This window comes from Pollachius pollachius (genome assembly GCF_949987615.1).
Source record: "Pollachius pollachius genome assembly, chromosome: 15".
Taxonomy (NCBI): Eukaryota; Metazoa; Chordata; class Actinopteri; order Gadiformes; family Gadidae; genus Pollachius; species Pollachius pollachius.
Genome location: NC_136948.1, coordinates 12,390,522 through 12,401,669, shown reverse-complemented (window position 1 = coordinate 12,401,669; position 11,148 = coordinate 12,390,522).

The following is an 11,148-nucleotide window of genomic DNA, read 5'->3' as shown; positions in this document are numbered from 1 at the left end:
CGCCTCCATCTCTCCCTCTCCCCCCCCCCCCCCCCCACCCACCCACCCGCCCTCATCTCCTGTGCACCTGTTTGGGTCACGGGGCGGTGGGTTGGTGGGTGCCACGCCACCACCCTGCACCACCCCGTCCCACCACCCAAAACAAAGGGGGTCTTTAGCAGGGGGGCAGCTGCCTGCCCGATACGGGTGAGAAGGGGGGCCGGGGGCTTGGGTGGGGGACACACACACGTCCACACAATGCCACGGGGCGGGCGGGCCTGCCGCCGTGGGACCCACATCTCACGTGTGTTGTTGTTTTGTGTGTGTGTGTGTGTGTGTGTGTGTGTGTGTGTGTGTGTGTGTGTGTGTGTGTGGATCAGAGGCGTCCCAGGGGTATCTGCTGGGGTTGATGGTGTGTCGCCGTCGCCCATGTGGTGGTGGTGACGCGACACGGCAGACAGGAAGTGAAACGGGGACAGGAATACACACAGTCTTGTGTGTGTTAATATCATATTTAAATGAGTGTCCTTGTCTTGGATCACGACTCGTCCTTCTGTCGATCTAGAAACGGTCTTTGTTCCTCAGCGATCGACCGATGGAATCAGCATGTGGGTTTTCTTCCTGCTCGGCGAGTGTCGACGCATCAAGCAGGAGAATACCCGTGAGACGTGAGAGCAGGGTAGGGACCGGGGGGGGGGGGGTTCGAGGCCGCTGGGTGATTTATTAACTCCAGCGATCAGCACATCACAGCGGGCGGGATATTGACGTCGGGGCGCCGGTGTCCAAAGGTCACCGAGGTCGGGTCAAGTCGAGCCGGTGGGGAGCCTCCAGGGGCCCGCCGGGGGCCCGCCGGGGGCCATGTGTACAGCAGGTCACCAGGGAATATCAGAGCGTAACAACGACCTCCGGGACACACGACCGCTGGGAGGCGGCCAGGAACCGTTCAGCGGGGACACGAAGCGGTTGGGTTGGCGAATCCACCGTCTAAGCGTTTAGGGTTTGGTAGTTTAATAAAAACCCTGATCGGTTCATGAGAGGAGCTTTATAACGGTACAACATTAATAACGACATGTCACTTAAATATCTGTTCGAGAAGTACAGCTCATATGTCCTTTAGGAGCCCGTAGACGGAGAGAAACCGGATGGATTCGGTGACATTAACTTGACTTAATGTTTCTTTCTGCCGTCTAGATCCTGACAGGAAGGGGGCAGAGATGTTATTGTTTCTATGACGACTCGTAGCAGGCTGTCGCGCTCCCTGGAAGGCCACGCGTTGTTACACACGGCTTCCTGTGGTCCTGACCTACAACCACCCCCCCAACCCCCTCCATGCCCCGACACACCACACACACACACACCAATCCCCCCCCACCAAATACACACACACATCCCCCTCTCCCGTTTGGCCTACTTTCATACAGACAAGCAGCAGTGTTTGTTTGGTTTTGCATTTGTATGAAAATGTAACAAACAAATGTCCTCTTAAAGGGGTTCTGAGGGGGCGGGGTGCGTGTGTGTGTGTGTGTGCACGCATATCGGGGTGTAATTATAAAAAAAACACTTCTAGACTGATTAATGACCAAAAATATGATAACTGCAAAACAAAGAGCTTGAGTGATTAAAGCTTGAGTGACAGCGGCAGCCCCCCGAACCTGCCCCCCGCCATGTTTAGACCCTGACGTCATTACAGAGAACATCCAGCGTCAAAGAAAATAAGACAAATTAAAAAGCACAACTGACTCATTGGCTGTGGGGTAACAGTTACAAGTTGCATAAGTTATAACAATTTACCATATCCGTATGTACCGCTACTATTTTACTACTACTATTACTTTGAAAAAACACATCAGCCTACCAGCAGTAGTGGTAGTAGTAGTAGTAGTGACCTTCTGGACACACAGAACAGAACGGCAGAGCAGAGGGACAGCAGGTCCTCAAACTGAATCAGCTGCTCCCCCCCCCCCCAGACAGTAAGGATGCTACAGTTTGCTAATGAGTGCGTAGCTCTTTAAGAGTCCTTAATTAGTGGCACACTGACACACCACAGAGAGGGGGGGTGGGGGGTTGTGTGTGTGTGTGTGTGTGTGTGTGTGTGTGTGTGTGTGTGTGTGTGTGTGTGTGGGTGTGTGAGGAGGGGTAAGAGGGGTAGGGGGTTGTGGTTGAATGGAGTGTGTGGAGTGTGTGTGATGTTTTTTATGTGTATGTGCGTCTACTACTGGCTGTCTTTTTTGCTTTATTTTCTATTTAAGTTTCCACGTTTGTCCGGCCCGAGCCGAACCCGTTCAGTATTCCCAGGGCTGCCTTGTCGCCCCTTTTCATCCAACAAGAGAAACGATCAGACAACATGGAGGATGATGTCCTCCTGCAGGAGGGGAGGGGAAGGGACAGCAGGTCAGGGCAGGGCAATAGACTGGAGAGATGTGCGATGGAAGAGCTTTAAATGGGTGTCAAACAAGACAGGACACCATGTTTGATTTGTATTATCTTCCAGAGTCCCTTGGGGACGGGACGGGGGGGGATGCTTGTTGCAGGGGCCGCTCCCCAGAGCCGCGCGCGTGCGTGCGTGTGTGCGCGTGCGTGTGCGCGCGTGTGTGTGTGTGTGTGTGTGTGTGTGTGTGTGTGTGTGTGTGTGTGTGTGTGTGTGTGTGTGTGTGTGTGTGTGTGTGTGTGTGTGTGTGTGTGTGTGTGTGTGTGTGTGTGTGTGCAACAAAGCAGGGGATCACCGGTGACCAGCAGGTCAGGGTCTACATTCCTCCAGCATGTATACTCCATTTGCTGAACGTGAGTCCAAACCCAACATTACTCACGCACGCACATAACCCCCCCAGACGGCAGGTGTTAACGAGATGGGCACACTCCGAGCACACCACCGATGGCCGTCGGCCTTTGTGTTTGTGGATGTGTACGAGGTGGGGGAGGGGGGGGATCAGGCCGGGCGTGGTGATCTTACATAGCGAGGAGAGTCCCAGATGGGTTAATGGGGACTTTAGCGGCAGGATTAAAACGGCACAGTGGTGCTTCCCGATTAAGTCATGATTACCCCCCCAAACGAACACCGCCTACAGTCACCGACCCCCCGCTCCACCCTCCAGCTTCTTCACCACTTCACTAATTATAAAGCACCGTCCAGGGAGGCCAGGAGCCCAGCCCTGGAGCAAGAGACACGCTGGACACACGACACCGATCAGAAGGGTTCTCTCACTCACACGCACGCACACACACAAGCTTCAGGCTAGCGGATTAATTTGTTTGTCAAATGAGTGTCTTACACCAGCCTACCCCACTTCCTCCAGCAGACCTCCAACCCATCCCCCCACCCCACCCTCCCAGGGGCTGGCCGGCTCACAGCCCAAGCGCCACCACCACCACCACGAGGAGAGTGAAACATCATGGGAGGGGGGACAGCTCCTCTTATTAAAACTCCCCAGGTCCATCTCCCAGGGGAGGCCTCCATCTCACTCTTCATCTCACTCTTCATCTCACTCCTCATCTCACTCCTCATCTAGCAAGAGGAGAGGTGGGGATCAAACAAATGCAAACCAACATTCAACAACAACACTGAGTCAAAGGGCCCTGAAGGCCCGAAAAACAAAACATAGGATGGGAGGGACAATGTCCCCCAGCAGAACACACATGGGTCAGGTGTGGTTTCCAGGACAACAAACACAACCCCTCCACCAAATCTTTTCAAAGCTGACGTTGACGCCAACGTTGTCGACGCTATCACAGTCGAGAATAAAATCTCTAAAAGGGCATTCACTATAATCATTATCGGTCAAAAGATATGTCGGACAATTTTTACATGCGGCGAATGTTTAACTGCCAAGCGAAAGAAAAATGAAATTCACAAGGTTTCACAGAACTGGCCCAGGACCTGTCATCCTGTCGGCATGCGTTGCAGCTTCAGCTGACTCAGAGACCCCCCACTGCAGCCCCGCTGGCCCAGACTACTAAACTATGTGACCCTCACCTCACCCAGGGAGGTCGCAGACGCCAGTGCAAGTCCGCCGGTCTTGGAAGGTACTGGGACCAGGGTGACCTCCACTCAGGCCTGTGATGAAGCCTCCGCCTCAGACGCTGACCTCACAGTCTTCAGGGAACCCTCGTACGGCGCATTCATTCGCAGAGCAGTAAATGCTTCAGGGGATCACTGACGGTACACTGCCCTCTCAGAACAGACGCAGAGGCGTTTTTCTGGAATATTAAGACCATGATAATTCTGTTTAGGATATTTATACACGATGACAGCCATTAGGGTTTACGGCTTTACTGCAAGTGACCGACATTTTGGTTTTAACATTACATCTGTTTATTATCTGTGTGTTTTCTATCCATATAGCCTTTTGTGTATCAATCTGTATAGTATGTTTATCATGAACAGCTGCAAAGTGCTCTTCCCTTGCGGGATAACAAAACATAAACCGAGCTGAATTTGGAACATCCAGTCCAAGTTGGTTTACAGACGCGGCAGATGCTCCGTCAACACAACAAAACATCGGGTTGAAACAAAGCCACATTGTCACCACGGATCCTGGCCAATAAACAAGCAGATATCTAGAGAGTGGTAGGGAGGAGAGCCAATAGGGAAGCTGAACAGAGCAGGTGGTTAGAGGCATGCGTGGTGGGCATGGTCTCGGCAGATGACACGCGTGTGTGTGTGTGTGTGTGTGTGTGTGTGTGTGTGTGTGTGTGTGTGTGTGTGTGTGTGTGTGTGTGTTACCGCGTCACAGACACCCAGCGCCTGCGTCCTGGCTTCGCTCAGAGGTGTAATGCCTGATTAGGGGATTACAGGAAAGTGCTTCTTTGCAGTTCTGTGAGAAACAATTATTAACATGTTGGTGTCTCTAATCCTGGATAAACACACAGCTTTTCAAGAACAACAGTGACTCTTTCTTCTTCCTCCTCCTTCTCATTTATATCATTTTTCTTGTGGAAAAAGTGTTCAGAAACCTCAGTAGTCGCTTGAACTCTGAAGCACCGCCGTACGCAGGCTGAGGGACGCAGGGAGAAGCTGTGGTGTGGAAGGGTGTCATGACAGGCTGTGCTCTCTTCAGACGCACACAGCTGGCCCTCAGCAGGCCTTGATATTATGGCATGGAAATCCCAAACTTAGCTTGGGGACAGGCAGCCATTGTGCTCAGCGATGCTTGTTGAATGGGCATTAGACTGAACATGGTGGCGGTCTGTAATCTGTTGTGTGCTGGTACACTTGTCTCTGTATAATCTGCTGGTATTGCAGAGAGTATTCTCTGAGACATAGAGGGGGGATGAACCGCACGTCAGACCCAGGTAGGATCGCGATCAATGCCCATTATCTGGGAGTCCCGTGAAACACTGCAGGTAATGGTTTATTTCGTCACATTATTAATGTCCTGGGATAAGTACTGCACAACTACCACGGATCACTTTGACTTAAGAGTGCAGTTGTGTCTGTGATCCTGAGGAGGGGAAAGTTGCACGGGGGAGGGTTTATTTTCTTGTGGGGAAACCAAAGAGGATTACAACAGCAGCGTTTGGTAAGCCATCCATTGATTGATGTGATTGACAACTGATTGAAGTGGCGAATGGCATCCCTCCCCGGTCAGCTGGAGGGAGACCAGAGGCCAGCAGCAAACTCAGAGCCCTGCCCAATCCTGAGCAGGCATGGCTGCTCCACACACCATGAGGTGCCACATACTGAGCACAGGGAGGAACACACACATACCCTGACACTAAAACACGCACACACACAACCAAACACTCAAACACACACACGTTCACCTACACACACACACACACACACACACACACACACATCCACACTTTCTCTCACACAGTCTCCCTCTCTCCAACACACACACACTAACTCAATCATTTTAGTGTTGCCCGTGGCTGAAATATAGAACATCAAAAAAACCTGGGAGATGATTTGCGGGACTTGCTGACTGGTCAACCTGTTCGCTGACCCTGCAAACATTGTAATGTCTCCCTCCTCCCCCACGACACCATCTCTCTCTCTCTCTCTGTGAGGTGTCAGGAAGAGATGATATCACACTCATTAACATGATTCATGACCTCTCAATGAGTATCGCTGCTCCAGATGTATGGTCACACTTTTGATTGTCGTTACACAATGCATGGAGATTCACTGAAGTTCAGTCGTTAAGCGACATCGTAGTATTGAATCCTCCTCCCATGCCTCTGAATGTTCTCTCTGTATGAACACAGAACCAACCTGAACCTGAACGACAGGGTGGCGGCTGGGAGGGCCTGGTCCTGGCTGCTGTGGTTCCTCTGTGCTACGCTAGCTATGCTACGTTAGCGGAGCGCAGCGTCCATCTGGCCGGGCGGAGGGGTTTAGCCCTAATCCCAGAGCCCCTCGGCAGGGGGGCCCTGGATGCTGATCACAGCCCCCCCACTGGCCTCCTCAGACCTCCCTCCTCCTCCTCCTCAACACACATGGACATAGAAGCCACAATTATGAACATGGTCCGGTGGAGGTCTGTGGTCCCTGACCACGGAGTTCCTGAACAGGGGTCCGATGTGGTCCAGGACCTGACACGGTGTGGAGGAGGTCCAGTATCAGCCGGACTAGTGCAGGTGGATCCTACTAGGTGTATATGTGTCAATATTAGGGGAATCTTTTTTTGCTCATACGCCCAGTAGAGATGTATATAGGGACTCAGACCATGAATACCAAGCATACCAAACTACGAGCGACGTGAGGAAATATGACCCAAACAAACAGGGGGAGACGGGGCTGGGAGGGGCGTCCACACATGCAAAGGGCACAGAGGCTTGTGTTCTGTTGTGAGGCAATATGCAGTGACACATCTATCACACACACAAGTGGAGGCCGAGCAAATATACACACACATAATTACAAAAACATAGACAGATAGGCAAACACACAAAGACAACCCAGAAGCAGTCACCCAGCCCCACTCACACGCACACACATACACCTAACCGATGATAATCCCCCAGACACGGGAACACACACACACACACTCAACAACACACACACCATCATTATGTTTATCACTGCAAACCAGCCCAGCGACACCCATCACTCTAATTCCATTTGTCTGTTTAGATTTGTTTTGCTTTAATCCTTCCTTGTTTGTGCACATCTGCAAGCGCTGCAATAGAACAGAGAGAGACAGGGGGAGCACCATTAAGGAGAGAGAGAGAAAGAGAGAGAGAGAGAGAGAGAGAGAGAGAGAGAGAGGAGTGAGGGAAAGCGAAAGAGCATGAGAGAGAGAAAATTTGTGAAAAAGAGAAAGTGAAGGAGTGAGGGAGAGCGAGAGAGCGTGAGAGAGGGGGAGAGCGAGTGCGAGAGAGCAAGAAAGACCGAAAGCCAGCAACAGAGAGAGACCCACAGGCTGTCTCTCCCCTGAGTGCTTGGTCCTTGGCTTCCCGGGCCCCAGCAGACCCGGGAAGACAGACGTACCCCCCAGCCCAGGGAGAAGTCCCTGTCCCAGCCACGTAAGCTCACCGCCAGGCCTGGAGCCCTCCCCCTCCACCACCCCCGTAATCACCACAGACAAGTCAAACGCACAGTCACACAGACTCAGACGGCAACACACAACATTACAGGCTTTTTACACAGTATTACACCACATCGGCATTATCCCATTCAACTCCCTCTATTAGCTCAATTGGATGGTGGGATTTTCATTTGTAAATTGTTGGGGGGGGGGGGGGGGGGGGATTAGCTAGTCTGTGAGTGATGCAATGCCCCCCCCAGACTCGATGACGTTACCATGTAGGACTCAACGCTACGACAGGGTCACTGCTTATAGCTCTGATGGTGATGGGACAGTGTGGAGATCAAGCACATGCTTTAACATGTGCTCAAATATTAAGGACCCAGGGCTGCCTTAATTTCAGCTGTTTTCCATCCCAGGGATCCAACAAATTATTCTTGTCTTTAAAATGTTCGTAATAGCGGACACACCTAATGGGCGTCATGTCTAATGGGTGGCGATCATTTCAAAGAGACTTCTTTACTACACCTGAAGAAGCATGTCTGCCTTTTATGTAACCAAGACCGTTCAGGGCGGCTGGGAAATTATGGCGGAGATAAATGTTTGCTACAACACACACACACACACACACACACACACCCCTAACAGCCATATTATGCAGAATCGAATGCTGGTTGACTTAAAGCAGGAAAATGAATTACCCTTCATCGTTTTTCCCCAGGCCTTTCATTCAGACACGGAGTAGGGGAGAGGGAGAGAGTGAGAGAAAGAGACACCTCGAGCAAGTCGAGAGAGACGCGGCAAATTATGAAAATGTCTCTCTGTGTCCTAAATGGAGGGCGAGCTCTTTAATGTGGCACAAAATTAGAACCTGGGGGGAGGAAGTGTGGCCCGCTTGATTGGTGAAACCCCTCCTGGCCACCACCCTTTCCTCTCTCCCCCTCTCCCCCCCTCTCTATCTCCCCCTTCTCAAAGCAGAGATATGATCCAGGGCCGGTGGCGCTCTCTTGTGTTGGAGAAAACAGAGAGAGAGAGAGACAGAGAGAGAGCGGGAGAGTGATACGGAGAGAGGGAGCCCAGGGGCGTCCATAAAGGTACCTAATTTGCCAGTTTACTCCTCCATTATTTAAATAGATCTGAGAAGAGTGCACAGAACGGGCCTCATTTCTTCCCCGCTGCCTCTCTGCAATCAAAGCGGAGAGGGACCTTTCCTCCACAGCAGCCCTTTTCAATTGCCGGCCGGGAAACGGCGTCTTTGATAAACACAAGTGGCGAAGCGGAGGGGGCCGCCATCAAATAAACAAATGTGTGTACACAAGATAACGACGGGCACTCAGGGATAATATTCAGCGTGCTGCCAGCAGCTCTGAAAGTTATTTTCATATTGGCCAGCGCATAGATCGGAGAACACATTCTCGATGGACATATTCGGATACGGGGCGGGGAGCGTTTTTTGGAAGCGTGTGCAGGCGATGTGTGAACGTGCAGACCTGCACGCCTCAGAGAGAGCAAGACACGGCCATGTCTGAGTGTGTATTTGAAGAAAAGGTGGTTTATTCACTAATAGTCTTTATTCACTTATACATCAACCTATCCCTGAATATACACATAAGATCCATTCAACCAACCACAAGACACGGGTAAACACCCATTCGCTCTTCCCTCCCTCTCTCTCTCTCCATCTCAACCAGCCTCCCAGATGCTGTCCCGTCTCTCCAGCCAACAGCAGCCAGAGCACCAGTATAACCAGCGCTGGCCGTGCCAGCTTCTGGCCAAACATCTCACTGGAGGTATGCACGGCTCGGGGCCAAAGCTTAGCCAACCCTGCTGATTGTTTCCAGGAAATGGAGACGGTTGAATCCCCCCCACTTACCCCCTGACCTCTAATCCTCCCCACCGCCGTATCTGCCGCCATTGTTGGGTTTGGGTTTTAACCAGAGGGGCCGTGTCGTGGAGGATGAGGATGCGGTTGAAGAAGAAAGGAAGCGAGAGCAAAGATGGGGGTCCTCAGAGGGTCCGGAGGTGACTTTATCTTGGCCCAGCGTCTGCCAGGGTTCCTGTGTATGTTTGAATGCTTTGCTCCAAAAGCCGCACGGAGAGGGGACTCTGATCCGAGCGACAACAATTGCCATCTGTAAGCCTCATATCAGCAGCAGCTATACCCACACTAGGTCCAGCCGCAGTACAATAGACCCAAGTACGCCCACACAATGGCAAGAGTGCCAAGACAATGGCCCCGCTCCATTAAATAAAAACGTTAAAAACACTTGCAAGCAAAGCCTGGCGCAGCGCGGAGACATTGTGTGTTTCGGCACAATGGGTGCAAACCGAACCGCGCCGAGGCAAACATACGATACAACGCCGAGGGCTGTAAACACCTGGACAAATACGTTCAGTAAACGCGTCAACACGCCTTCCCAACACAGCAGGTACACAAACACGGGCTGCCACACACTTGGATACACTTAGTAAAACTAATAGAGAAGCCTTTTTTGAGTCCAGCCGACCGACACGGAGAGGAGCTTCACACACGGCAGCACGATGCACTGCGGTAAACAGATCTTTTGACTATGGTCGGCTTCACTGACTACGGAAACAATATTGTAACGTTCTTGATTCAGAAAAGTATTTGGACATTTGTAAACGTTGGAAAAGTAAAAAGTCCACAGCTGTAGAAAAGGCGTCTAGATACTGCTGCCAGGGTTTGGGTAACATTTCCAAAGATGGACGCCACCTGGTGAACGTCCTTCAAACAGTTTCCTGCCGCTTAGGAGAAGGATCTGCAGACAAAGTTTTGCAAGAGTGCAAGATTCCGCGAAATCTGTGGCCAGCTCAGTATATCATGCCTCTCACACCCTCTATTCTCGTCCCAAACACACACCCCCCCCCCTCCCTCCCACACTCCAAGTCTCCATCCAGCCAGGGAGAGGAGAGGAGATAGGCCCCAGCTAGTAAAGCTGTCTTTTCAGCTCCCTGCTCCGGCTCGCTCTATCTGAGATACACAGCAAGCGGAGGTGTCGCTTTTCCGCTGGCATTTCGGACAGTATCTACTTATAGACGAGGAGGGAAGAGAAAAGGAAAACAGAAGGGGTATTATCAGAGAGGGATGAGAGCAGCAAAGGCATTTTGTCTTTTTATTCCCCTCCTAAGCCGCGGGCTTTGCTCCCAATCCGATTGGTCGATACGGCCAGGGATGTAAATGAAATGCAAAGAGGAATGAGGCTGGCTTCCCATCGCCTGTCTCCCCCCCCCCCCACACACACACTTCCATCCGCCATCCCCCCAAAGTCTCCCCAACCCCCCCCCCTTCCCAGCCCTTTCTCTTGCTGTTTATGGCGTTGTGTTCCTGGTGTCTTCCATTCATAGATTTGCTGCTCTGCCTCATATCCGTCTCGCCCTCTCCCACCTCGCCCTCTTCCTCCTGGTACCCCCCCCCCCCCCCATCCAACCCCACCCCCTCCCTCTCCCTGGCTGGGCCTGACTCTCCCTTATCTCCCCACACGCCCTCACATTCCAGCGTTGCCGTGGCTCCCTGCCTGCATCCCTGGTCACGGCGATTCCACGCGTTCCCCCAATCCTCGGCAGCACTGTCGGTTTAGGGGTGGGCAACTGACTCTCTCTCTGAGACACACACGGGGGGAGAGAAGAATGGAGGGGCTGAGAGGGACCAAGAAGAGGGCAAAAGTAAAGTTAAATATAG